This window comes from Stegodyphus dumicola, chromosome X2 (genome assembly GCF_044657685.1).
Source record: "Stegodyphus dumicola isolate Sdum_Otavi_A_Nest chromosome X2, ASM4465768v1".
Classification (NCBI taxonomy): Eukaryota; Metazoa; Arthropoda; class Arachnida; order Araneae; family Eresidae; genus Stegodyphus; species Stegodyphus dumicola.
The window spans coordinates 169,836,611-169,862,256 of NC_140781.1; the positions used below are offsets into that span (position 1 = coordinate 169,836,611).

General features: G+C 32.0%; 1 protein-coding gene across 3 annotated transcripts in view; it reads left to right on the forward strand.

Annotated features, from left to right (window-relative positions):
• Window positions 1-15,815: 15,815 nt before the first annotated feature.
• The window catches only part of LOC118185705 (uncharacterized), a 60,606-nt gene continuing 50,775 nt past the window's right edge, over window positions 15,816-25,646 (forward strand). Inside the window, exons 1-2 of one of the 3 annotated variants that reach the window (XR_004757629.2) lie at window positions 15,816-15,942; window positions 17,618-17,685. The gene's annotated coding sequence lies outside the window, so the exon portion shown is untranslated. The remainder of the gene's footprint in view (window positions 15,943-17,617; window positions 17,686-25,646) is intronic. The other 2 variants (XM_035355598.2, XM_035355595.2) reach the window with 2 other exon arrangements.

Consider the following 25,646-nt stretch of genomic DNA (forward strand, 5'->3'; position numbering starts at 1 on the left):
TTATTTTTATAATATTTTAATAAATAAGAAAAATCTAATTAAAATCTGAAACTGGCACAAAAATGGACAAACCTTTATGATTATTCTATTGATCGAATTAGAGTGAAACATACATTTTGTGCCAAAATAATCTTAATTGGTATAACTGATACTTTGTTTTAGTTGCCTTTACGAATGTTTCGCTTTTCTGCTTATTGTAATTAGGTATTTATCTTTTTATCTTTTTTAGATTTCTGGCGTACTAGGGCGTATATGTGCATTGTGCAAAAGATTTTGATATTTTTTAATTACCTAGAGAGCCTCTACTCCTGTAAGGAGCTCAGGAAACCTTTTTTGGAATTGCCTTCGCTGTTTTAGTGGGATGCATTTGAACCACCTGAAAGTTCAGATGATGTTAACTCCTCTATATCTATACTGATAAATATCTTCGAATCATATATTTTGTCAATCAAATTGACCTTATTGTTTAAAAACCCCTTCCTGATACTTCGATTTCATTTCAGAATTCTCTTGATCATAAAGTCCAGCTTTCTAAAAATACCTTTTAATTACAATAGACTCCACCGATTTATAAAGAGCATGGATAAAGTTAGCAAAACATTTTCAAGTTAACTTTTGTTTTTTTGATTGAATTTAAGTTAAAAAGTTTCATTCTTATGAGCCTAGGCTTTACACTATTAAATGATGATTCGGTCTAACGTCTTCAATTGGAAAATTGCAATTAATGGTAAATAGTTGTGGTGATGTATTTAATTATAGCAAAGCACACTAGGGCTATCTGCCTAAGGGGAGGGATGCCTTCGGGGAGGACTTTCTAAGGGAAACTGGCTCTTATACACGTTACACATGGGGAAAACCACGAAACCACCCATGCAGCCAGCCCGTTCGCGGGATTCGAACCTCGGACCGAACTACCAGTGTTCAGCGACTTTACCGCTCGGCCGCTGCTGGGCTTTAATGGTAAATAGAGATGGCTCAATTAAATGTAATTTTACATAAATTTTATAGTTGAAAAGTTGTTCATAAAAAATATAAATTTTCCGTTTCTTTCTTCCTTTTTTCTCTACTTTTTCGTCCAAACTCTAAATGCAGAAGAAGGTAAACAAAATTTTTATTATGCAAATGATCTACTGGTTTATAAAAAATCTGTTTAAAGTTCTGAGGTTTCTTAGATTTACTAATCAAAACAATTTTTCTTTTATTTGTATCATCTTTCTTACAGGTAAGTTTGATTCGCCTTTTTTTTAACTGATTAAGCAAAACACTCAAGCGCTATTACCCTAAGAAGAAGGATGCCTGCGTAAAGATTAAAGTAAACAGGTTCGTATTCAGTATACACATGAGGCAAGCCAGGCGTATGCCCGAATTACTGGTAAGAAGAAATGTTCGGTGATCTTCACTATTTTTCTGCTTATGAACTCAAGTTATGTTGCATTTTCAAGAAAATAAGCCATTCTGATCAAGTCTGTGAGTATCTCGTGCATCACATTTTACGGACTGGCAAATTTATAGCATATTTTATCTACCACTTTGTAAAAGTTATAACATGATTATATCTTCATTGCATCAAGAGTCGCCTCGAAAATACAAGCAGATTCCTCATTGATGCAAAACGGGCCCACCAGCGGCCGAGCGGTAAAGTCGCTGAACACTGGTAGTTCGGTCCGAGGTTCGAATCCCGCGAACGGGCTGGCTGCATGGGCGTTTTCGTGGTTTTCCCCATGTGTAACGTGTATACGAGCCAGTTTACCTTAGAAAGTCCTCCACGAAGGCATCCCTCCCCTTAGGCAGATAGCCCACGAGGCTTTGCCATGATCACACACACACACACACACATTGATGCAAAACAATAAAAGAACACCCTTTGATGGCCATATTTCGAAGTCTGGCGGCTTTAAAGATAATGCATTTTCAATGTTAGCATGTCTAAATTTACGAAATATTTCTTGATCCTGATCCTTTCATGGCACGAAAACATTCGAAAATAGTGACTTCTGTAGTAATATCCATCTTATTGCAGCGATTATCAGCAGCTTCAATAAACCTTATTATTTTGCTCCCTTGACATGTTTTGCTGCCATGTTTTATGCACACATGAAATTTTGTTACAAATTTTCTATGTCCAATGGCAAATGATACATAACAAGATAGCCATCAGATAAAGAAATTAACTGAAATTAATTTCTTGTTAAAAAAATTATAACATGTATACGCGAGGCTTTTGCAATAGACTTTTAAGCATTTTAGTACTATTGCGTGCACTTCTGCACTTGCTTGTCATTTTGCTTGCTGCATACTAGTTTTCTTGCACTACTTGCTTGCTGCATACTAGTTTTCTTGCACTATTACTTTCTGAGTAGCTAGACGTAACGTCAAGTTCCGGAAATTCCTTATTTGTTGTAGGAAAATGGAAAAAAGTAATACTTCTTTTCTAAATTCTCGAATGTAGGAAACAGAGAGAAAAATAAATTCATAGTTTTGATATGCATCTTGAAATTTTTCAGAAAATAAAAGATAAGGAATAGGTACAGATACAGTATGATTAGGTTACTTTGAAGCAGGAGACATGAAAACATTGCCCTCACCGAAACTCGAACCTGAACCTCTCGATTTCGTGCCGACTGTGCTACCGTTACACCACGAAAGCATGCTGGAAGGGAGCAAATACCTTACAGACTCCAACTTTAAAAGGGCGACTGGGGATTAAGGGATTCAATCGCAAAATCGTGCTGGTGACGAATTATTGTTCACCACCTTTTACTTTGGGCGCCACTGTAGAGTCAATAGTTTTTTTTGAAGCAGGAGTCTTGAAAAATATGCAATGCCTTAGCTGGGACTCGAACCTGGATCTCTCGAATACGCACCGTGTGTGCTGCCGTTACAACACGAAGGCTTGCTGGGAGGATGGGAGAAAATACCTTATAAATTTATGTCCAAGCTTCTTAAACAAAATTCGATTATAGATGGTTTAGTATTGGCAGATGAATAGTCTTCTGTTATAAAGCTTTAAAAAAAAGTTTTTAATACAGTCATTATTACTGCTAATCCATGAAGAACGATTGATTGTTTTGTAAAATATAGTAAAAGTTTTTTAGTTAACTTTTCTAATGTTACTAGTTCATGGGTTACATGCACTCCTATTAAAAAACATCTGTCATTTATTTCTTTGTCAAAATAAGCGCATTCAATTAAGCATCTTACCTATATTTCAGAGCAAAAAAGATTCTTACAATTAAATACCTAATAACAACAAATCTTAATATCAATTTGAATAATTATCGAGATCAAATGTTTTAATATTCGAGCTTTCTATGTGCGTTTATATGCATTTGTCTTAGCGACTTGTTTGATTCGCTTATAAAAGCCTCAGTCTGATGAGATTTAAAATTATTTTGATTAATAATTCAATGTATTCATTCGTCTTAGCTTAGTCAGCGTAATCATAATGCTTTTTTCGATAAGATTTATTTTCGAGGCTTTTTTTTCCTTCTAAATTATTGGCCTATTGAATGTACGTTGTTTAATATTCTTAACTCTGAAATCATTAATCAATTGAGTGTTTATATGGTCAGTGTTTCTCAAAGCATGGTCATGCCCTTTTGGTGGGTCGCAAAAAGTTTTGAAGGTTTGGTTTTATTTTCTTTTAGCGTCCAAACCTTTTGCAAATATTGTGTACAGTTATTTATAATTATTAATTAATTTATAGCTACTAATTAATTGTTAACAATAATTATAATCACATATATATATTATTACATAACAATGTTAAAAAAATTTCTCTTTCTTTTTCCCTTCAGAACAGCTCAGCATATGTGGAATAAATTGCATCTAAGTGTTGGTGGTTCGTGTTGCTAGAAAATTTGGGAAATACTCTATATAGGAAGCCAAGCAAATAGCTGTCTCATGAACCAACCATTCTAAAAACGGGTTGAACGTGTACGATATTTGAGCAAACAGAAGGATTAAATCGAACAAAAATTTATTTCTAAAGTCTAATAATACATTGTTTATATCTTAACTATACCCATACTTAAAAATTCGGAATTTTTATGCAGTTTTTTTTTAAGAATGCCTAATACGTAACTTATCTTTCCTTTTACCTTCGCAAATCGGTTGTCATTTTTAAAAATTGGGCAAAGTCATGTTCATTGTACTCTAAGTATATATTTTGGATAATTTTAAATGTTTACGTGTTTAGTAAATATAAGTGGAAAGTATATGTGTTAACTTTTCATACATTATTATTATATTACATTTACTCTAATGGCCTTCATCTTAAAATGCTTCCTTCTACATTCTAAATAAATCAATTCTAGAACTATTATATAAAGTAGAAAAACCCGTGATGAGGTAGTCGTTTTATAATTAATTTACCGGTAGAAAAAGTATAATTTACTTAAAATTCCTTCAGATTTTTAAAACGACGAGTATAATAATTCTTATTTACATCTGATAAATTCAGTACGCAGTACAAAGAATTATCTCATTACCACGTGCGTGGTGGTAGTATAAAGAGCAATATGTCCCGCTAAGTATCTAAATATACGTAGTTTGAATCTCGGCGGCAGTAGGACTGGTTTCTCATTTTTCCTGTTCTGAAGAAACCTAAAACCCTCTACAGTAATAGCCGAGCTAACATGTGGTAGAAGAAATGGATTTATCACCACCTGATTTTGCTCACTAGAGTCTCATACTCTCTTCAGTCGCTCTATGAGGGGAAGAATGTAGGGAATTGCAGATCCTCAAGCATTCCCCCATAGTGTAACTGGTAGCATTTGTAAGATACGTGGTTCAAATTCCAGTGAGAACGTATTATATATGTAATGTTTCCTGCCTCGAGATGTCTAATGTCTCTACATTAGGTGGAACCATACGTATTCCTTCATCGATATGATATCCATACAATCAGATGCAATCTTTAGAAAGGTTTGGTTCATTATCTGTTGAAAAAACGCTTGAACTAACTTAGATGTCTTCCTGGTATTTAGATGTAGTCTCAGTAACCTTTCTGTCATTAAAAGTCGCAAAACATTTGGGAGGTCGATGGGAGTTTTGGCGCATTTTGCAGCACCTGATTTGTTTAAATGTCATCAACTACATGTTTAGAATCCACCTAGGGTTGTGAAATATCCAATATAATCTCAAAATCCTCATTACAAGAAAAAAATTAGTCTTGTTTATTAATTAGTTTCACAGGGTTGTGAAATATCAAATATAATCTCAAAATACTCATTACAAGAAAAAAAAATTAGTCTTGCATATCGAATCTGCAAACATGCTAATTTGGTGTAAAATTTAAAAAATGGACTCAGAAACTATTTCCAAAGTTCTGTATTTTATTAGCTTTATATTTAATAATCTTAATAAAAGCTGTACCATATAATTACTTCTCATATGAAATCAAGGAATAAACAAATTTCGTTGAGATGTTAAAATTGAAAACTAAGCAGGAGAATCTATCAAACTTCAGGCACTTTTTTCTCTTTAATGAAGTTAAAATGCACGAAGGTAATATGTAATATTCGATTCAAATCCATTCATTATGATTAGCTCTTAAATAATTATAATAATAATAAGAAGAATGAAGCGCATTTAGGACGCTTAAAATGGTAATAAATATTTTTACAAAAGAGCTGCTGATAATTTGCTGTTACATAATAATTAAGAAACAATTACAAGGACATAATCGCCTCAGAAACCACAGCAAGAGCAATACGTTTCGCGAGTGAAAATGTTCATTCTGATAAGGAGCTCAGACAGGTTGAGGTTACGTCGGCTAAAGAGATTTGGATCCTCTCATCTGACATTCAAAAATGAACCAGACTCTATAAGAAATTTTGTTTTCAGTTTGCCTGAAGGAGGTTAATCCTTATCGTAAAGGAAATGAAGCGTTTATTGATTTCGGAAACTCCAGCTGTTCTTAGAGTGTGACTGTTTACTAGTGCCAATCATTCCATTTCTACTACTCAACGATTATGATGGCAGCACATTGTTAGAAATGGAGTTTCTTTCCTTTATTGTGAAATACTTGCGGTTTTTAAATCAAGATAAATTTTTAAGGAGGCTGACACTTCTAAAGAGTAAAACACGTTAACTTCCACAACCCTGTTATAAACAGAGCGTTGTGAAGAAATTATAGATTTAGAAAGCGAAAAGGATTATCACGCCGTTTTAAAAATTTGATGCGAAGTGATTAAAAATTTTTTGCTGGTTATGTTTTTTTCTCTCAATAGCTTCACATAAAATAATTAATTCATATAAATAAGCAATGTCTTAGACAGCCTTTTGAAAGTGATCACTGAATTTTTCTGCATTCCGTCACTGGGAAACTTAAAATATAATTCTCTTTGGTAATGATTCATGTACCATTCTAAAGCCCGAACTTCCGTATGACGTGTGATGTTCCCAGCTATTACCAAGTATGTAATCTAGTACGCGAGATTAGCATCTGTTGCGAAATAGAGTACTACGATATTTCACTTCGCGATCGCAGAAACTTCAGAGAAAATTACAAAACCTTTACAGTCAGTGCGGTTTTTATGAAGTTAAAGACTTAATTTTAGGATATATACGTATTTTACAAAGTTTTCAAGAGGGTCGAAAAGAGAGGAGAAAATGTCTAATTTTCTATATTGTTTGCTATCAAGGTCTGAAACTGTTTATGAGAAAACTGCTATTCAAAAACGCATAAGAAATGCATTCTTTAAACTTGACATCCAGAGATGAACTAATTTAGTTTCATATCCAGAAATGAACCAGACTCAATCTAAAATTTTATTTTCAATTTGCGATTGAATAAACTTTTTTAATAAAATTGAAACTTTAAAAAACTGCATTCCTAAGTACAAACAACGCTTACGGATATTATCACCAGTTGATTGCCATTTTCACAATGGGTACTCTGTGAAAAAACTAGAGTAACTTGTCTTTGATAAGTCATTTAGTAATAAAGACTCACCAGGAAAATAAATGGCACCCTTCATCAGGAGAGTATCATTAAATTTCACAATAGGTATTGATAATAACCATTTAAATCTCCAAGCCCTCATAGAGAACTGACCTCAGGTACGCATCTAGTTATATCAAGCATTTGAATGTGTATGGTCTCAGTGACTTGTACTAAGGCACTGGAAGATTCACACAACCGCACGTCATCACATGTGATCAAAAATAGCGCTAGGACATTTGGCCGCCCGATGCAATCTCTGTGTTTCCTGTATTCTACAGACCTGTATCTGCATAAATTCTAAAAATTTTGATTCCCTAAATTACGGCTCCTAGTGCAGCTTCAGCGTTTGCATTAGCCTTGTGCAAGGACTATTAGAACACATTTTAGGCGTACGTGCGGCAGCAGATGGATTGGCGAAATGGCTCCATCGCATAGAGTACCGATTCTCCCGATATGAGTTCAGTGTACGTTTTTGGAATATACCAAGGCCGAAATTTATCTTCTCCCATCTATATACCATATGAACTCCGAAAGCGGGTGAAGAATGCTACCATACCTTATCCGCAACCCTCCTGACTCTCTTAAAGGTGTTGGTCAAGCTATGGCACGTCGCGTGCTGCTTACTCGTATATGTCGTATTTAGTATACTTACTCAAAGTCTACGCGTTTATATATCCTGTCATTTTTTCCATCTTGCTTAATATTAAAATTCCGTATGTTGCTTACGTATTATCTTGTCCCTCGACTCATGAACTACACATAGCTTGCTAAATGTTCATACGATTATTTTTGCTCATTCTTTTTGCTTAGCCCGGAAAATGCTCTCCTGGCATTCGAAGACACCATTCTTGGGCACCCTATGTAAAGGACATTCTGACTAGAGTGTGTTTCGAATTATTTACACATGGGGTAACTTAAAATGAACTTTCAACTCGTCGTATACAACTTTTCAGGTTTATTTAATTTGTTTAATCAGCTATTTTATGTTTGGAAACTACTGTCACTGCTCTCTTTCGGTTTTCCCACAAGAACTCAAATTGAAAATTAGTTCGCATGTATGTAAGTGAGGGTTTGAGATTGTTTTAAGGCAGAGTGTGTTCTTGCGCTTGAAGGCCATGTTACTAGTTTTACTATTCTAGATAATAGTTTCTGTCTTCGGCTCCACTATAAGGTCTAAGATCTTTCACTATTGTAAAATGTTACTAAACATTTTAGTAGCCGTTAAGCGACTTATGTCTAGAAGTAAGTACAAAAACTTGCGAAAGGAGTAAAAAACTCTTTTTATTTAATTCAATAAAGTGAATAGAAGGCAGTCCTGGTTCTTAACAAAATCCTCCAGCACTTATGGCTTGAAACTCAAAGTAGAAATTCAAATGTAAAGCTAAATTTAAGTAACTAATAGCCAAAGGCTACATGAAGTAATTTATCGCGAAGTTGTCTCGGAATTCATTGGCAAGAATTTAACTTTCGGCCAGTAGTAATGCAACATCGAAGACAGGAACTAGAATAGCAAAACTAGCAACGTGGCGTTCAAGCGGCAGAACACTCTCTGTCTTATAAACAATATCAAACCTTCACTTATACACTTACGAAATAATATACATTCTTGCTGGAAAATCGAAAGAGAGAAGTGTCAGTAAAGTTTCAAAACATAAAATAACTGGTTAAACAAATTTAAGTGTAATGTTTATCCTAAGTTTATAACAGTTATTTTTAACTTAAAACTCCTTTCCTATCTCTCCTAATTTCAGCTTACAAATTCCCTACCAGAATGTGTGTTTGAAATCGCGTTTAATGCAGATGAGAAGGAGTAGTATTTAAGTCGAAGTTCCACTGACTTTTGGCCACATCTCTCTAAGCTGTTACTACGCTCGCCCGTATTACGGGCCCTTGATAGCTTCGCTAGCTAATTCGATATTCAGGGGCCAACTACTTAGAATTGTGTTAGCTTGGGCTACATCTCTTTAGTTAGGCTTTAGTTAAGTTCTTATTTCTTATAATTCTGAGTTTAAGCCCAAGTGGAGGCTTTGTTCTATGTCCTGTGGAAGGGACCATCTGTTAATCCTTATTTTGAGCAATAAAGGGTAATTAACCCTTCTTGAGTTTTACGTTTCTGTTACTGAACTTAAGCGATTATTCGCTTTGCGCGTTCACTAGATTCCTGCACACTTAGTTATCAGATAAAAGGCAGGAAAACTACAAAATAAACCTTACAAACTATTGCAAATATGAAGCTATTTTTCTTTTTACAGTTCGGATATTCATAAAGCAAAGTCTACTTTAAATTAAACACTACAATGGTCAACCCCATAGGTAAACATTTATCTCACTTATACGGATTCTGCTGCAACTAGTTCTCACCAAGACAATTTGATGCGGTGACGCTTCAGTAGGTTAAAGCTGAACTCCTAATTTTAATCTACGCCGCATGCCTTCAAATTTGCATAACGTTCTTGTCTAAGTGAAAACTGAAATGTCAGCCAAAAAATAAGATTTGGCTAAAAATATTGTTCCGTGCGTACGGGTTCGTTTGAAATGAATGCACAAGTCCGATGAAAAAAAATGAACAAAATTTTATTATTATCACAAGAAATATGCTTAAATTTCCTCAAATATTCATGTAGTATTACAAAATCTCACAGTAGTTATCTTTTAACTACTCAAACGTTCAAAAGAACTTAATTCAACACAGCTAAAGAAAGCTAATCCGCGAATTCACTACAATCAACAAGAGCAATTTTCTAAACAACAACAAACTAAGCAACTACTACAAACTGAGATGTTTTCCTCCTTTTATAAGATTTTAAAATCACGCGCTAGAATTTTCTAGTACTTTCTCCAAATAACAAAGAGATATTTATTTATTTAATGCACGTGCTCTCGTATTTTCAATTTTTCGGCTTAGCTTTCTTTTAATATTCGTCACGCGCTGCACTGCGCGAGAAATAAAACTATTTAATTTATAATTGAACTAACATTAGCTTTTTAAATACCAAATTCGTAACAATATAATTATTTATGAGACTTAAGAATAATTGTTACATAATAAAGTCATGTTTGATATTAATCATTTGCATCGTGATTCAAATCACATTTCTCACAAATAATTAGGCGTTATTTCCCATCGATACGAATTTGTTCCGCTGATTGCCTTTCGCCAATCATACGTTCTTAAATAACGAAGACATTATGAACTAATAGGAAATGGCTAATTATAGATTAAAATTTTAGCCTGTATTTTAGGATCATATTTTATGAAAGTGTTTATTGATTGATACAACAGTTTAATCTGTAGAATAAGAAAGAGAATTTTAAGGATAATTTGTTTAATATTTAATCTTTTTAGATGAAAAATTAAAATTATCATGTCTAACTAGAAGTGTTAGCTTATAAATGATTTTGGTACTTTCAGATCATCTGCACTCCTACGTTAAGTTTTCAACTCATTTGGTTACACTGTGAATCGGTGAAAAATGTTTGTTTAGTTATCTTTAGACCAATAGGCACTGCTCTGTACGTAAATAATTATAAAGAGAAGCCTTTTCTAAGAAATGTGAAGTTTTATGAGGAAAAGCAAAAGTCTATGTTGCTGATGTTTATGTTTTTACAGCCACTGATTACTGTTCAGCGAAATGACGGTAAAAAATAAAGCATATAAATCTACATGCATTCAAGCACATGTGTGGTATGAGCCAGCCTGCGTGAGTTGGCTGTAGTCACGTGTATGTCAAAAATATGCGCGGTAGTTTTACCAAATGTTGAAACCGGAGAAAAGGGGGCAGATAATCAGAAAGCAATAGGATTTTTTTTGGCCTGCAAAATCTAAACAAAAATTCTAATTACCGTTAATTATTAAATTTACAAATGCCTTCAGCAATGTAGTCACAGCAGTTTTAGTGTCTGAGATTTCTGGATGATGCCATTCAGCATCTAATGAAAAATAATAAATGATACTGCTTACAATGATGCAATACAGTTGCTTCATGTACCACTTCTTATAACCATCTGTCACTCCATCTGCTGTTGTCTCTTTAGAACTATAACAATGATTTCACTTACAGAAAATATTTCTAGCATTACACTACTGCTTCCTATTATTCTTTGTTTTTAAATATCTGTTTTATTCTCGTCTAAGCTTACTATATCTCTTCATTTTTCTAACAGTGATGGCTCAAAATGGAAATATTATTAAAAAAATCAAATAATAATATTTGTTCAGTCACAAAATTTTAATCATTGGGCTATTTTTTAAAATAATATTGATAAAGAATTTTATAATGTTAAAAATTTATTCACATATTTATCATAACATTTGAAGAAATGTAGTATCATTCAGCAAGTTGTTGCTTAAAAACTAGTGCTGTAATATATTTTACTAGTCTTAAAATTGACTTTCTGATTTTTCTGTTTATTTATCAATCATTCCAACTTAATGAAATAAAAAATAGCTCTTTTTATAAGATAATCTTTTCTGCAATGAAACAAATGAAGTAAAAAATAAGTTAGAATTTTGTAGTGAAATCATAAAACTGGCACCGATGTAACTGCGGGACATGATGTGATTAAATTAAAAATCGGCAGATTAAATTAAAAAATCTGCAGATTAAATTAAAAATCTGCAGATGAAATATTTTTTCAGAGGCTGCAGTTACAGAAATAATTTATTTTCACATTCTTTAAGAATTCCTTGAATCCCAGTTTCAAGAATACAATATTTTCGGAACTATTATCCTCTTTCAACAGGTTGGTTAAACATGACATTATGCAAACGTTATTCTAGATTGCTTCAAAATTATTTTCACAATGGGTGAATAGGGTGTGAAAGACCTTGTTCATGCGCGATATGGTCTCACGATTTAACCTCATAGGATTTCTTCTCCTCTGGCACTTCATTAAATCGAATATTTTATCCAGAAAACTGGAAAATGCATCAAATTTCATCACATTTCTGAAGATATATAAAAAAAATTGAATTGATGTGTCCAGCACATGACCTTCCGCCAATCCAATTTAATAGGTCTGTAATATGAAATTCGGATTACATTTTATTAGGCATGATTACCCATGTTGAAAAACTGGCTTTTCTAAACTTAAAACAATACAATACAATATTTTCCTCTTTATTTGTTTTTGTTAAAAGTTGTATTTTATTAGGAAATTGCATAACATATAATTTAATTCGTTTTTAATTAAAGAAAATTGAGTGTTTATAATGTATTTAATATAAATACTTTGAAACGAATACCATAATTTAATTTTCTAATATGTCATTTCTATATTATCAGCAAATCTGAATTCATTTTGATTTGTCTATATAGCATCGCGATTCAATAAGAAGGAAAGCGATAGGTATTTTCGAATCTGCTATTTACTTTTTTGCCTCGTCAATCAACAATGCAAGAAATCATGCAAGAAATGCAACAAATCAACAATGCAAGAAAACAACAAGTGCATTTTTTGGTAAAATTCCTATATAACCAGAGTTTTGAAGTTCTGAAAATGAAACCCTGCTATAAAACTCCTTCTACCGCTTGATATAAATAAATATCCTGTCAAGGCATAATACAAATAGCCTTAGTATGTTCTGCATTATTTTAGATTAAACTCCCTTATAGTGACTCTGTATTTTCTCATGAAAATCTGTTAAGAGTTCAAGTAAAGTACCACTTTCGGTTTATCACATATAATTAAAATCTAATATGTTATTCTAAATCATGACTGAATATGCATCGTGTATGAAGAGATATTTTTAAATACCAAAGGTGAGAAATTTTGAATTATATCATAATATATTTTTCACAAAAGTCTGTTTAGAGTTTCAAGTAAAGTATCACTTCCGTTTTATATTTTAGTCAAAATGTAATATATTGTTTCCATTGCTATGAAAGTTTTAAATATTAAATATGTAAAGTTTAAAATTATATTTTAATATAGTTTTTCTTTAAAATCAATTATGGGTTTCAAATAAAATATCATTTTGGATTTTCCATTAAAAACTGTTATGAACTTCACGTAAAGTACTACTTCCCGCTGTCCAGTTTAACCGAAAATCTAATCAGTTCTTTACATGAATGCAGAAATCTTAAATACAGAAATACAAATTTTTGGAAATTTGATACAAGAGTTATCGTAGACGAAAACAATCGTCACTCACTTACACACACAGACACACATCACTGTAAAAATAGTAAAAACGCGCAGTAAAGCACTTAATTAATGCTTATTCACTGAAAACTCAATATCAAATTTTTGGACCGAAAACATTTCTGAATTATGTATATAGGTTACTGCGAGGTAAAAAGTTTTGAAATGCTCATACATATATGCTGACTGAAGATTTTGAACAAAGTAACCAACTTAAGATTTGAAGATTATTGAGATATGGTGTGCTCACATATTAAGCATGCAGATAGAATATTAGTTGCAGATGTAATATATAGGTTGTACCAAAATTTTTACATCCTATATTAAAAATTTCTGAAAGTGACTGATCATATGTTTGGCTCAGGGAGGTAAAATTTGAATCTATTATTCAAATATTGATCATGTCTCAAACCTGCATGATTAATAACTTTTTGGTCGCTATTTACTGAACGATTTTTTGATATGAAACTGTCTACTTTTAACTTGAATTGTTATTACATTGGTTTTTCAGGTAGAACTTCTAGAATTAACATGGAAAATTATAAGTTGCGTTTGTTCTACACAATGTTAGTAATGAATCATAGGTGATACATTTTATATTTTCTAGAGTACACGCTGAGTTAATGACCATAAATTATGTCTTCACAACTTCTATGATCTTGGATATATAATAAGGAATATTAAATGTCTTCGACTAAAAGACTCCTTCAGTGTTTATCTTGAAGGGCTGACAGGCTAGAAGTAGAGTTAACTAAAGCTTCTCCGAGCTTGGAATCTGATAATTTCATAGCCATCTTTACCTGCCTGTAGACTCTCAAGAGCACTATCACATCAACGGACTTAATTTACGTTATCTAACGAAGCCACTATAGTCTCAAACCTCCATGATTTCTCTAAGATTCGAGATTAAGGCCATCAGAGCTAAAAAAAAAAAGACGAAAATAAAGTTAATTAATCTTGACCTAAGCGAAGTTTTCAGCAGTGTATTCTAGCATAGGAAAAAACACTTTGCTATATTTTATTTTAAAATATTGACTCCATTGTATTTTTAAATATTCAAATGCCTGATAAATAACGAAACAGTATTTCTGACTGAGTCTCTAATATTGCAATAATGTGATAATTTTTAGAAAATTTCAAAACATTTTCAGGTGCTTAATGTCCTGAAATATATTTTTACTTGCTATAGGGGTACTTTTAAGCGTATGTCTCTGGGATGATTAAATTCCTTTAAGTTATCATATTTATAACTTCTTTTACTGAAACTTACCATTAAAGACTTAAAAAGAGCCATTCTCATCAAAGAAGAAGCTGACAACCTAAATATGCTGTCTGAAGCTAATCTGAAATATTCAAGAACAAAGATGCTCAAATAGACTCAATATGTGTGAAGACGGAGTTTTCAAAATGAATTTATTAACCTTACCTCAAGGTTCTTTAAGTGAATTCTCTTAAAGCAATTTAAACGAGTTTCTTATCAATGAATGATATTGAACATCAGTAATGTCGTCTGACTTCATCATTATAAAGCATTAATGAATTTTCAGCTATGTATCACTAGCGTAAACTATAAATGAACTGCCATGCTGCAACTCCTTTTTTTTAACCTCAGGAGGAGAATGAGAAGGATCAATCGTCTTTTTTAAGTTAATGATACTGTTAAACAAAGGAGATACGGTAGCTTATGCTTGGATCATTATGAGTGTAGTTCAAAGTGACGAATAAATATCCTATGATTATGACAAATACTTTTGAAGTAAATTTTGGCCACCGCAGGAAAAAAGTACTCATCAATCAAAATAAATCAATATTCATAAATCCGATTGCATTCGCCTCTTAGACGCTGAAGGCTTCCTAAGAAAGGCCGGATTAGAGGGGGGTTGCAACTTTTCCCTTCTCCCCCTTTATCTGTATTCATTTAAAACTGTTGAGAACAGAAAAAAAAATTCCCCGTCATCATTCATCAGTTTTATATAAAAATCATACAATCAATCATTTTGCGTAAGTGACTCAAAACCTTGCTCTTTAAACGGTTTATAGTATGAATAATGAGCTCAGGAAAGATAAACTATCTTTTAAAGTCTTAAAGCAGTCTATTAGAAAGGCATCATTATGAACCAAATATTTCCTCAGCTTCCATAAACATGGCCAGAAATTTAGTCTAGTGCAAAGAAGCCTTTTTAAAAGTATGTAATTTCAATCTATGAAATTAAGCTTCTAAGGTTAAGCTATGTAAACTGAAGCCTTTCTATCAAACAAGAGAATTTCAAAATATATCCTGATCTGTTAAGTCGTGTATGTTAAGTATAAACTAGACGTGGTTTATAAACCAAAAAATCATTATATTTTATCATTCATTTGCCTCACGTTCATTAACTCTTTGAATGCTCCTTTGAAATTCTAAAATTATGAATCCTGAAGCTTCAATTATGAATTAAAAAGCTTCTTGACTTAAAATTTGACGATTATACAACATCTTACTTTTTTAAGGTTTATCAAATAGGTCGTACTCCACATTCCGTAAGATTTTCAAGCCAACCTCGAGTGAAAAATATAAGGGGATAATTAAGGGAACAAAGGAATCTAGCAGCATCTTTAAGAAAAAGAAAAAAACTCATAAATAACGAGGAGAAATTTGACGTTGGGAAGCAACCACGTGGTTGTGATGTACGACAAGACCACAACAAACTGGTTGAAATAAACGGGGGAGTGGCGCTGTGGTTGGGAGGGAGGCAGAAAAGTGTTCTTATATATAGGCCTGGAGGACAGACATGTTCCACACTTGCTTGTGCCTTGCTTAACTTTAAAGCAGAACAGACAAACGTGCTGAACTTCCAGGTCACGCGAAGGTAAGTGATTGAACCACCGTTACTTTCACTTGATATCGTGCTCATATTTTCTTTTTTTAAATAACAGACCGAAAATGTAAGAAAAGAAAGCAGGAGTGCATCTGAAAACAACTGACAGTAAAATGTTGAACCCTTATTGTATTCATTGATATATTTGATATTCCTACGAGGTATTTTTTTCCTCCTCATGGAATTAAGAGTATGGCTTTACACTGTAGTTAGCAAGTCGAAGTCTAATAAATTTATCATGTTTTCATAAGTTGCCTAAAATAACTATTAAAATTTATTTTGCACAACAGGAGTTATTCAATGAACAATCAAATTCCTTCAACATACATATTTTAGACATACTTGCCTGAATATAACACCGGCACCTTTCTTGTATCTTAATGTACAGTATTGGGAAATGGAGTAATCTTCGTATAATATGTATTATTCTCATAAAAGTGACTGAACACAGGAAATATAAAGAACCTTAATAATAAATATTGCAGACCCTTTTTTATTCTATATCTATTTACTCAGAGATCAATTCACTAATTCAAAATTAATTTTAAGTGCAAAATAATTTTCCTCTTCTTAAATCTTCAAGAATCTACAAACATTTTCCTTGCCTCTTCAAAATTTTTGTAAGTTGTGAATATTAGGAAATTGTAAAATTTCGTTAGCAGAAGATTGGTTATTAGAATAGAGAGCTGGGTAACGGTGATGTAGAACAAAGCGGAGGAAGGTGCGCCCGGTTTTAAAGTCGGCACTTCTGTGCCGGTTGTGGCTTGTTATGGCTTTCTCTTAAATACAAAATCGCACTGTTTATTTCTTGTTAGGATACAGTATTAAAATATTTTAAGGTTGAGTCTCACTTAGATTTCCAGTTACTAGCCTTTCAGTTTAACTTTGCTGTCTCTTAATAAACAAACACTGACATAAGGGGACTTCAGATATTTGCATTTTGAAAGAGGCTTGATTTCATTTGTAAGCTTGATTATTCGATGAGAACTTTCAGCTGAAGTGTGTCTTGAACTAAGAATAATAATTATTGAAAAGTATGCAAAAAAAAACTATGTATATATGATACGAAAGATATTTCGGAATAAATATTATGAAAATTATTTATGTATCTTGAGAAATCCAATTTCAGAATGAAAAATACTTTTAAAAAATACTTCATTCATTCTACTGGTAACTTGATAATGACTACGTTTGACCTTTTTGTAGCTAACAGAGTTCTTATTTGCGAAAATGAATCTTCGCAAATATTAAAATTTCTGTTCTTTGCTATTGAAAAACCTAGGAAAAGAAAAGCTCAGAAATCCTTGGAGATTAATTTTAAACGCATAAAATGTAGAAAACGAGAATAAATGTGATAAGATAAATCTGGTAGAGCTAAGCGAACAATCTGCTGTGCCTATGATTTCACTGATATAGAATCTTCTTTGAATGACCGATACTCATTTGATTATGACTGGTACTGAAATTACAAAAAAGTTTCTTAATATTAGCGAAGCGTATAAAGTTTCTATGCTTATTGCTCACTTATGCACGTTTATATCAATATACTCGTCGAATGCTTTCGTGTTTTCGAATAGCTTACTGTGTACATTAACATTTTCATATAAGATATAAATAATAATAGCACACATTTTTAATAGTAGATTTTTTTACCTTTAAATTTCAGGAAGTAAAACTGCACTCAGTGGAGTTAGAACCCAATATAAGACATATAACATACACCCTGACTGATAAGTAAGTTCATTCATTTCAGTTTCTTTAACATATTTGATAAACAAATAAATGTTTTCCTTAATTTTTTGCTTTAATTCCTCGGACAGCTATAGTTTATAATTAGAACTGTAAACTTACATTAAACGTTTTTTAAACAAAATTACCTTAATGTGGTCATCTTTACCTTTAATAGTTTTCCCTTGGTTAATTTCCCTTGGTTCTTTACCTTGGTTAATAGTTTAATAGTAGTTGGGTATCATCTAATTAGGCATGTTCACGGACGCAACACACAACTTCATCTTTGCATCCGGAGTATTGCCCAAGAAATATCACACAATCCTGCATTCACAAAGGAAAGGGGAAAATAGTCATGCTGCTTTCAACATTTAAAAAAAAAAAAAAAAAAAAAAAAAAAAAAAAAAAACCCACGTTCTTCATTCGTATTTTACATTACATATCACAGACACGAGATAAGATTAATTTCCATTACTAAACATAGGAATTGCTGTTAGAAAACTAAGAAAAAGAAGCACAGGCAAAGAACACAATAAACCGCGTAAGTTGTAGAAGATGAGAAAAATTGCGAAAAGATATATTTTTTAGAACTAAGCAGATGTTTTTATGTGGCTGTGATTTCACCGGTATGATACCTTCCTTGAATGACAGATACTCATTCCATTACGATTGGTAATAATATTATAAAAAAATTCAAAAAATTTTCGAAGCCTATAAAGTTCTTTTTTACTTCAGTGCTTAACATTATTGAAATCTCAGCTCGAATTGTGAGAATTAAAAAAAAATGTGCAAGAATTTTTTAAGTTTATTTCTAAAAATAACATATTTCGAGGTTAATGATGGTCTGGATTTTCCCCTTAATAAGTTGTATCGATTCCGAATTCTTTTAAAATACCTTAGAGCACGTAAAAAATATTCCTTCATTAGAAATGTTTAGAATTTTATCTTTCTTATAAATATTCTGTACCTTTCATATATCTTAATGATCAATGAAGTAATACAAATTAGACGAGAAAAATACAGACAAATAAAGTTATGGTATAAGGTATTTCTCCCGCCTTCTTGGCATGTCTTCGTGGTGTTTTGGTTTGCACGTTGGACGCGTATCCAGAGGTCCATGGTTTGATTCCCGGTGAAGGCGTTGCTCATTTTTTATCTCTCCGGCATCGAAATAATCTAATATCTCTACAATGGAATTCAACTCAGATGCAGAACTCCAACAGCTTATACCATGTATCTTACTGTCTTAACCTCCTATTCACCCGTAAGACGTTCCAAGACTAAAATGTAACCAAGGAGGACAGATTTCGTATTACCGAGGATTCAAATCAGGATGTTTACGCAACGTACATGAATAGAGTCAAGTGTAATTGATGAATTATGTACTGTAAGACATTAATGTTGAATACGTAGTTATAAAATACAACGAAACACTACAAATATTGTACAACGGAATAAATACGCTACTGTTCAGTAAAAAAATGTAATATTCTAATATTCAAAATCCATCCTCTTTCTTGTACGTATGAAAGTAAGAGATTCAAACAGTTTAGCTTGATACACGGAAGATAAATAAGAAATAAAAAAGGAGGGAAACCAGTTTCTGTACTGTGTTATGCACTGTTTCAAAGGCTAACAGAAATATAAAAAAAAATCATACTTTTCGCTGCAAAGCAATGAAAAAGAGTACATTGTTTACGCAGCACTGATAAGAGTAAGAAGAAAGCTAGAAACAGAGTGAAACAATTTAGCATGGAAATGTGGGTACGGAAGGGAAATTAAATACTTTTTGGCAACCGATAGTTATGATCCCTTGCCATTATAATTACAGGCAATGGCAAAGTGTTGGCAAAGAAATGTGTAACTCTTACAAGTTACTTATAAGCTGAGAAGACACATGAGGTACTACAACAATCATTTTCATTCCTCATTTGCAGTTGCCTTGATCCGAAATGAGCATGGAGATGTCCGTGATTTATGTAGGAAAATAATAGTATTAGACGTATTTGAGCTATTCTATTTAAAAGTTCTCTGTAGTCACTAAAATAGTTACCTGCTTCATCAGAAGGCCTTGTTGCCTATTCCTGCTCAAGCTCTAGTTAAAAATTCTCTTAAAGGTTAAAACAGCTGTGCTAATAAAAGTACTTAGCTAACATACCCCCTTCCTTCCGTAATGGATGCAAATAGACACAGTGGTAGACTATGATCGCTTTGAAAACATATGGGTTATCATTCGTTAAATCTAACTCCTCATTATTATAAAAACATAGCAGGCTAATAAATATATCTATATTAGCGTATATTTATTATCTAAATGTAATATAATAAATATAGATAAATATATCTATATTCATTATACTATATTTGATAAAATACAGATAAAAATTACAGTTGCTGCTCCTAATGAAATAATCATGGTAAAATTAATATTTTTTTATCCTTTTTAAAGTATTTTCTAGTGTATGCATGATTCAACAAATTTTTAGATGTATTGCATTTACCGTTTAGAGAATAATTTAGATTTACCAATGTGTTATTTCAAAGATTTTATTTTGCTGTTTATTATATATGCTGAAACAGATCAGTTTTTCAAATTAATTCTTTTATAAGATTGTAGAGTCCAAGTGGGTTAACTTCTATCTGTATACTGGAGTAGAAACTACACAGGAGAAGGGTTCACGTACCCTTTATTAACTCTTTAAAATTTACAATGCGTCAACTCTACGCTAATAAACTTCGCCTCTACTTGGGCGGTAACTGAAAGTCAGATAATTGAAATTAAAAGCTGAAATGTTTAACAAGTGATAAACTAGCCTACAGGGCTCAGAGAGATCCCGAACTTCAACCCCATTCTAAGCTAGTAGCAGCAAAACAATGCAATTAAGCCACTTGAACCAGCAATGAGCAAACGTACCTATGGCAGAGACGGCAGCTAAAGTCTCTTTCTCCTACCGAAACTCGGCTTTTAACTACTTCCTTCAGAGTAGAAAATTTGCATTCGTTCACGCGCGCTACAACATTTAACTATTCTGGCACTGACAATTAGAGGAATGAAGGCTTATGAGAAAGTTTCAAATAAAACTTTAAAATATTAGTTAAAATAAATATAAATACCTGGAAGATAATATTTATAACTGCGCTCAAGAAATGCTTTGCTCTATCGGAGATTGCATTGAAAGGAATGATAAGAGTAAAGAAATTGCTCTAATTTGCTTTAGTTAGAAAATTAATTGTTTTTCATTATTTAATTGTTAATAGTCGGTCATAGGCTCTTTCAATTTCTTTTTAATTTGTGTACTGTAAATTCAAATACTATAAATATGTTAAGCATAGTTTACTAAGCGGGAGAGTGAGTAATGACAGACTCAGAGCTTACTCTGATTTTGTTGAGTCATTTGAAATTTGCTGATTTTTGTCGAGTCATTTGAAATCAACAAAGGATTATATATGCTACTTCTTTTAGCATATGTGTAATTTGCCTGATAATAATTCCATATTCTAAATATAAAATATATAATTCGAAATAATTTGTTTATTTTAACTTACACACTTTTTGTAGGAGTATTTAGTAAATTAAAGCAAAGCACGAGAGGACTATATATTTAACTGCGATCTCAGGTTTGACAAAAGACATCCAGGGATATAAAATCAAAAGGTCTCATATATCTCTTTTATATACCTACGTAGAAAAGTAAGTAAACAGCTTTATACAAAGACGTATAAAACAGAATCAAAGTACGAATAAAATATTATTAAACTATCCAAATAAAAATGATAATAATTTACCAAAACGAAGCATTTACAATAAAACCGAAGACATAAAAAAGCATAAGTTAATCATTAATAAATTATTCACAATAAATAAGAAACTAAAATAGTGTAGACTGGTTATTAATTGTTTGGATTAAAAAAGACATTAGATTAATATTTGGCAGTTTCAATAAAAAACCATTTTTTTAATATGAAAGTTATATGTATGATCCAAATATAACTGCAATATTTGAAAATTGATTACTTTCAACCGCTGCGGAATTATATGAAATGTGTCTATTATGATAACATGAATATTTTCAAAAACTTCCATGTTTCTTTCAATATCATTATTAATTCTTTTTCTTTCTCAATTTTATAGAAAATTTGAGTGCTTTTTCTATACTCTATTGCTCCTAGTTAGCTACTGTGTTTTCACGAATCTTAATTGAAATCTGAGGTACTTTTTAAACTAATTGTTAGTATAATTTGCTCTTATCCTTAATGCACTAAAACATGTTATAATTGCGGTTGTATACTTAGCGCAGTTCTAAGAAAGCTGTCTTAATTGTCATACTTAAGATTTTTATTTCTTTTCTGTTAGAGGATTTGTGAAGACGTATTGATACATTTGTATTGCCTAAAAAGCTATAAATATAGCTGTATTAATGATTTTGAAATCTTTAATTATTTATTGTTTCTAAGAACAGTAAACAGGTTAATCAAACTTTTTACTTGATATTGCATATAATTGCGCTTAAAATAAGGAATAAATTTTGCATACCTTAGACCAATGTAATTAAAGACACTGTAAAATAAAAAAGTAGATATAATGATAGTAATGACAATTATTATTAATTAAATAACGTTGATATTATTTGTAGAAGGATAGAATCCCATCTAAATGCCAGTCAAGTTTCAAAACCAATTTAATTCTTAATAAAACTGTCGTTTCTCCGCAGTTCAGCTGCCAAACACCTGCCAAAATGCTGTCTGTTTTCGATATAAACTCATAGAGGAAAGGCTTGGTCAAGAAGCCTGCTTTTCATGACAGCATTATTAATCTTTATTTTCAGAATCTTTAGAATTAATTATGGTAAACTGGTCGATGAAAATATTTTTTGGAGATTTTGACCCACTGGTAATAATGTTTTCTAAAATAGTTTCGGGACAGGTTTATAATACTTCCCGATCTCAAAAGTTATACAATCAGAAATGGGTTCTGCCTTCTGTACAGATACATATCATCTTCTGTACATGAATCTGCGAAAATTATATTAGGCTATTAATAATTAAGTTAAAATTTTCACACTTTTATATTTCTCCTTAGCTTCAGTAGCATTAGTTTGCTCAATCCAGAATTTTATGCAATTCTTAGTTGCATGAGAAGAAGAGTAAATACAGAGGTTTCTTTACTGCTTTCACGCTGAATCATTGGAAATTATTGACTGTTGGAGAAATTTCTCACTTTGTTGTAAAATCCTGCCTACATTGCTGTCGGCCAGTAGTTCATAGATACTCTGCTATATAAGTGAAAATTTAAAATAATTGTTAAAGGCTTCCAGAGATCTAAATGTTTGAGTAGACATACTAAACAGCTGAATAGTTAGAAAAGCTGCATGAGCATTTGAATGGTGAGAGGCCATAAACTATTTGTGCATAATGAAAAAAGCTATATGGCTAACTTTGGGTTTTGGGCAGTGTATTTAAGTTCAGCCACAACCGGTGGTACCGATAAACATTTAGTTTTTCATATTTAATTATTTCTAAGTTGTAAGCTCTTTATTTATTGGGTAGGTGGTAACTTGCATTTACTTTTACTTAGCTATGAATGATCGTTAGGTCAGGAAAGTCTCAAAAGAAGAACTCAAATTAGCATTTATAAATAAAATAAGTAGAAGAAAACTGAACTTCTTAATGGATAATTTTTTCTTCGTCACCGGATTCAATAAGACACTGTTTGTTCATAAACGCTATTTACCATTTGTTGCTAATAGTACCTAAGAACTGGGGTGTATTTTTAATACATCCAACTTTCTTATGATCCAAACTTTTCTGTTCCTTGTCCGTATGAAATGAGGTTAATTGATTTTAAATCTTTTACCTAGACTACTGTTTGGCTTATTTTAGTTATCTCAGTCATTCCGAAGAATGCAATTTAACGATAATTTCCACAATATCTTGCTTATAGCTATAAAAATAAAATGATCACTGCGAATGTAATGAAATCACAATATTATATTTGTGTTAAACTGTAAGCATTTCTGTGTATCAACTGCCCGTAAAGCGGCGTTAATGCTTGCTATCTGTGCCGGAATGTGCGTCTCTTAGTCTTTTCTAGCCACAACAAACAACAGCTAGCGTCAGCTTGAAGGGTTTTCAAATGACTTAAATAAATAAAATAAATAAATAAAATTTCTTATTAGTATTCAATTTTAGCGAAAAGTACTCAATGCTTAATTCGCCGAAAACGTCTAACTATGAGCAGATTTCTGTCTTAAAATCTATGTTTATTCGTTTGCCCCAGGTTTGTAGTTCGTAACACGCAATAAATAATTTTCTAAAAGAAACTTGTATAATGTGTAATTTGAACACCTGTAAATAACTATTTTTTTTGCTTACTACACAAGCGAACATTTCTACGTAACAGGCATTCCGATTTTTTATTTATCTCAGACATTCTTTCGCACATAAGGTTTCACATTATCTAGCTTTTAAACTACAAGCTATAAAACAAGTTAAGTGCTAATACAAATATTTTAGAAGTAAAGATAGAAATTTTAATTCTGCTATGCATAATAAAGTACTTAAATTTCATTAATGAGGTTAATTTGCGCAGTCTTCGCATCTGAAACAAAAATCCGAATCCGAATGCGAATTAGGAAATGGTAACGTTAGAAAGAAATTCCATTATTCTAGCAGATTTTTAGAAGAAATTCATTAAATTGGTATCGATCTTATATAAGACTGCCTTTGAACAAAATGATACGAATTATTATGGAAGAGAGAATATAGTATTTCTATTTTCATTACTAGTCGCTTTTCCATAATTTTGGAAAAGAGTTATCTTGTTTCATTCCCCCCCCCCCAAAACTGAAATTTTTTAAGTGTAACGCAAATAAATGTCATTTTTAGTTGATAAATCCCTTCTCTTATGGAGGCATTTCTCTCCTTAAGGTAGAGATAGCCGCAGAGTGCTGTTTCGCAATACGGTAGCCACGGCTAACATTCCCAGAATTTGTAGCTTTTTTATTTGATTATTTTGATTAATTTAGGGTTACGTGCTAATGTATTTAAATGTAATTGAATGCAATATTTTTCTGTTGCAAGATCTTCTGTATATTAATCGTCCACGTTTTATTTTATAAAATTTCAGTTATGAAATTTCTTAGATAGAAAATATGCGCATATGTTAAAAAACAAATGAATATTATATTTGTATAATATAGTCACCTGTCTGCTGCTCGTTTAAATCATTTAATATTATTTTTCATTTAAATTTATTTAAATCCATGTGTAAATAAATTTTTGCATTTTATTTAAATCCATGTGTAAATAAATTTTTGCATTTTATTTAAATCCGTGTTTACATTTTTTAAGTGTAACGCAAATAAATATCGATTTTAGCTGATAATCTCTTTTCTTATCTCTCTTAGCAGCATATACAGTAACAACGTTTGTAATTATTTCATCCCTTTTAGTTAAAATAACATGTTTACAAACGGCAAGTGAAAGAAATAACGATCTTGGGATATACACAGCAAGAGACAAGGAGAATGAGAGAGAGAAATAACGAATGCGGAGAGGCAAGTAAATAATTGTTTAGTAGCCTTTAGGTAAAGAAAGAAGAAAAGCAATATATAACAGCACGGGAGTTCGCAAGCAAGGAAATCCCCAACGATTAACAATGCTTTCTTAAATAAAAGAGGGCGATTTGCGATGGAATAAGCTTCAGTCGTCACTTCGTTTAAACAGCCTCTATAATTACATCAGGTATTCGTAAATTTTCCGACATATTCAAAATTGCAAAATCCAAGTAACCTTATATTGCAGTTATATGTGATGCATTTCATTCACAATGTGATTGTGTGTAATTGGATGTAGACTGCTGAATAACTTGATGGCATTATTTCGCGATTGTTTCTCAACAGAACAATGGACAGACGCACTCTTTCTTATTATAAAGGATCACGACACTGAAATGGATGAAAAATTCC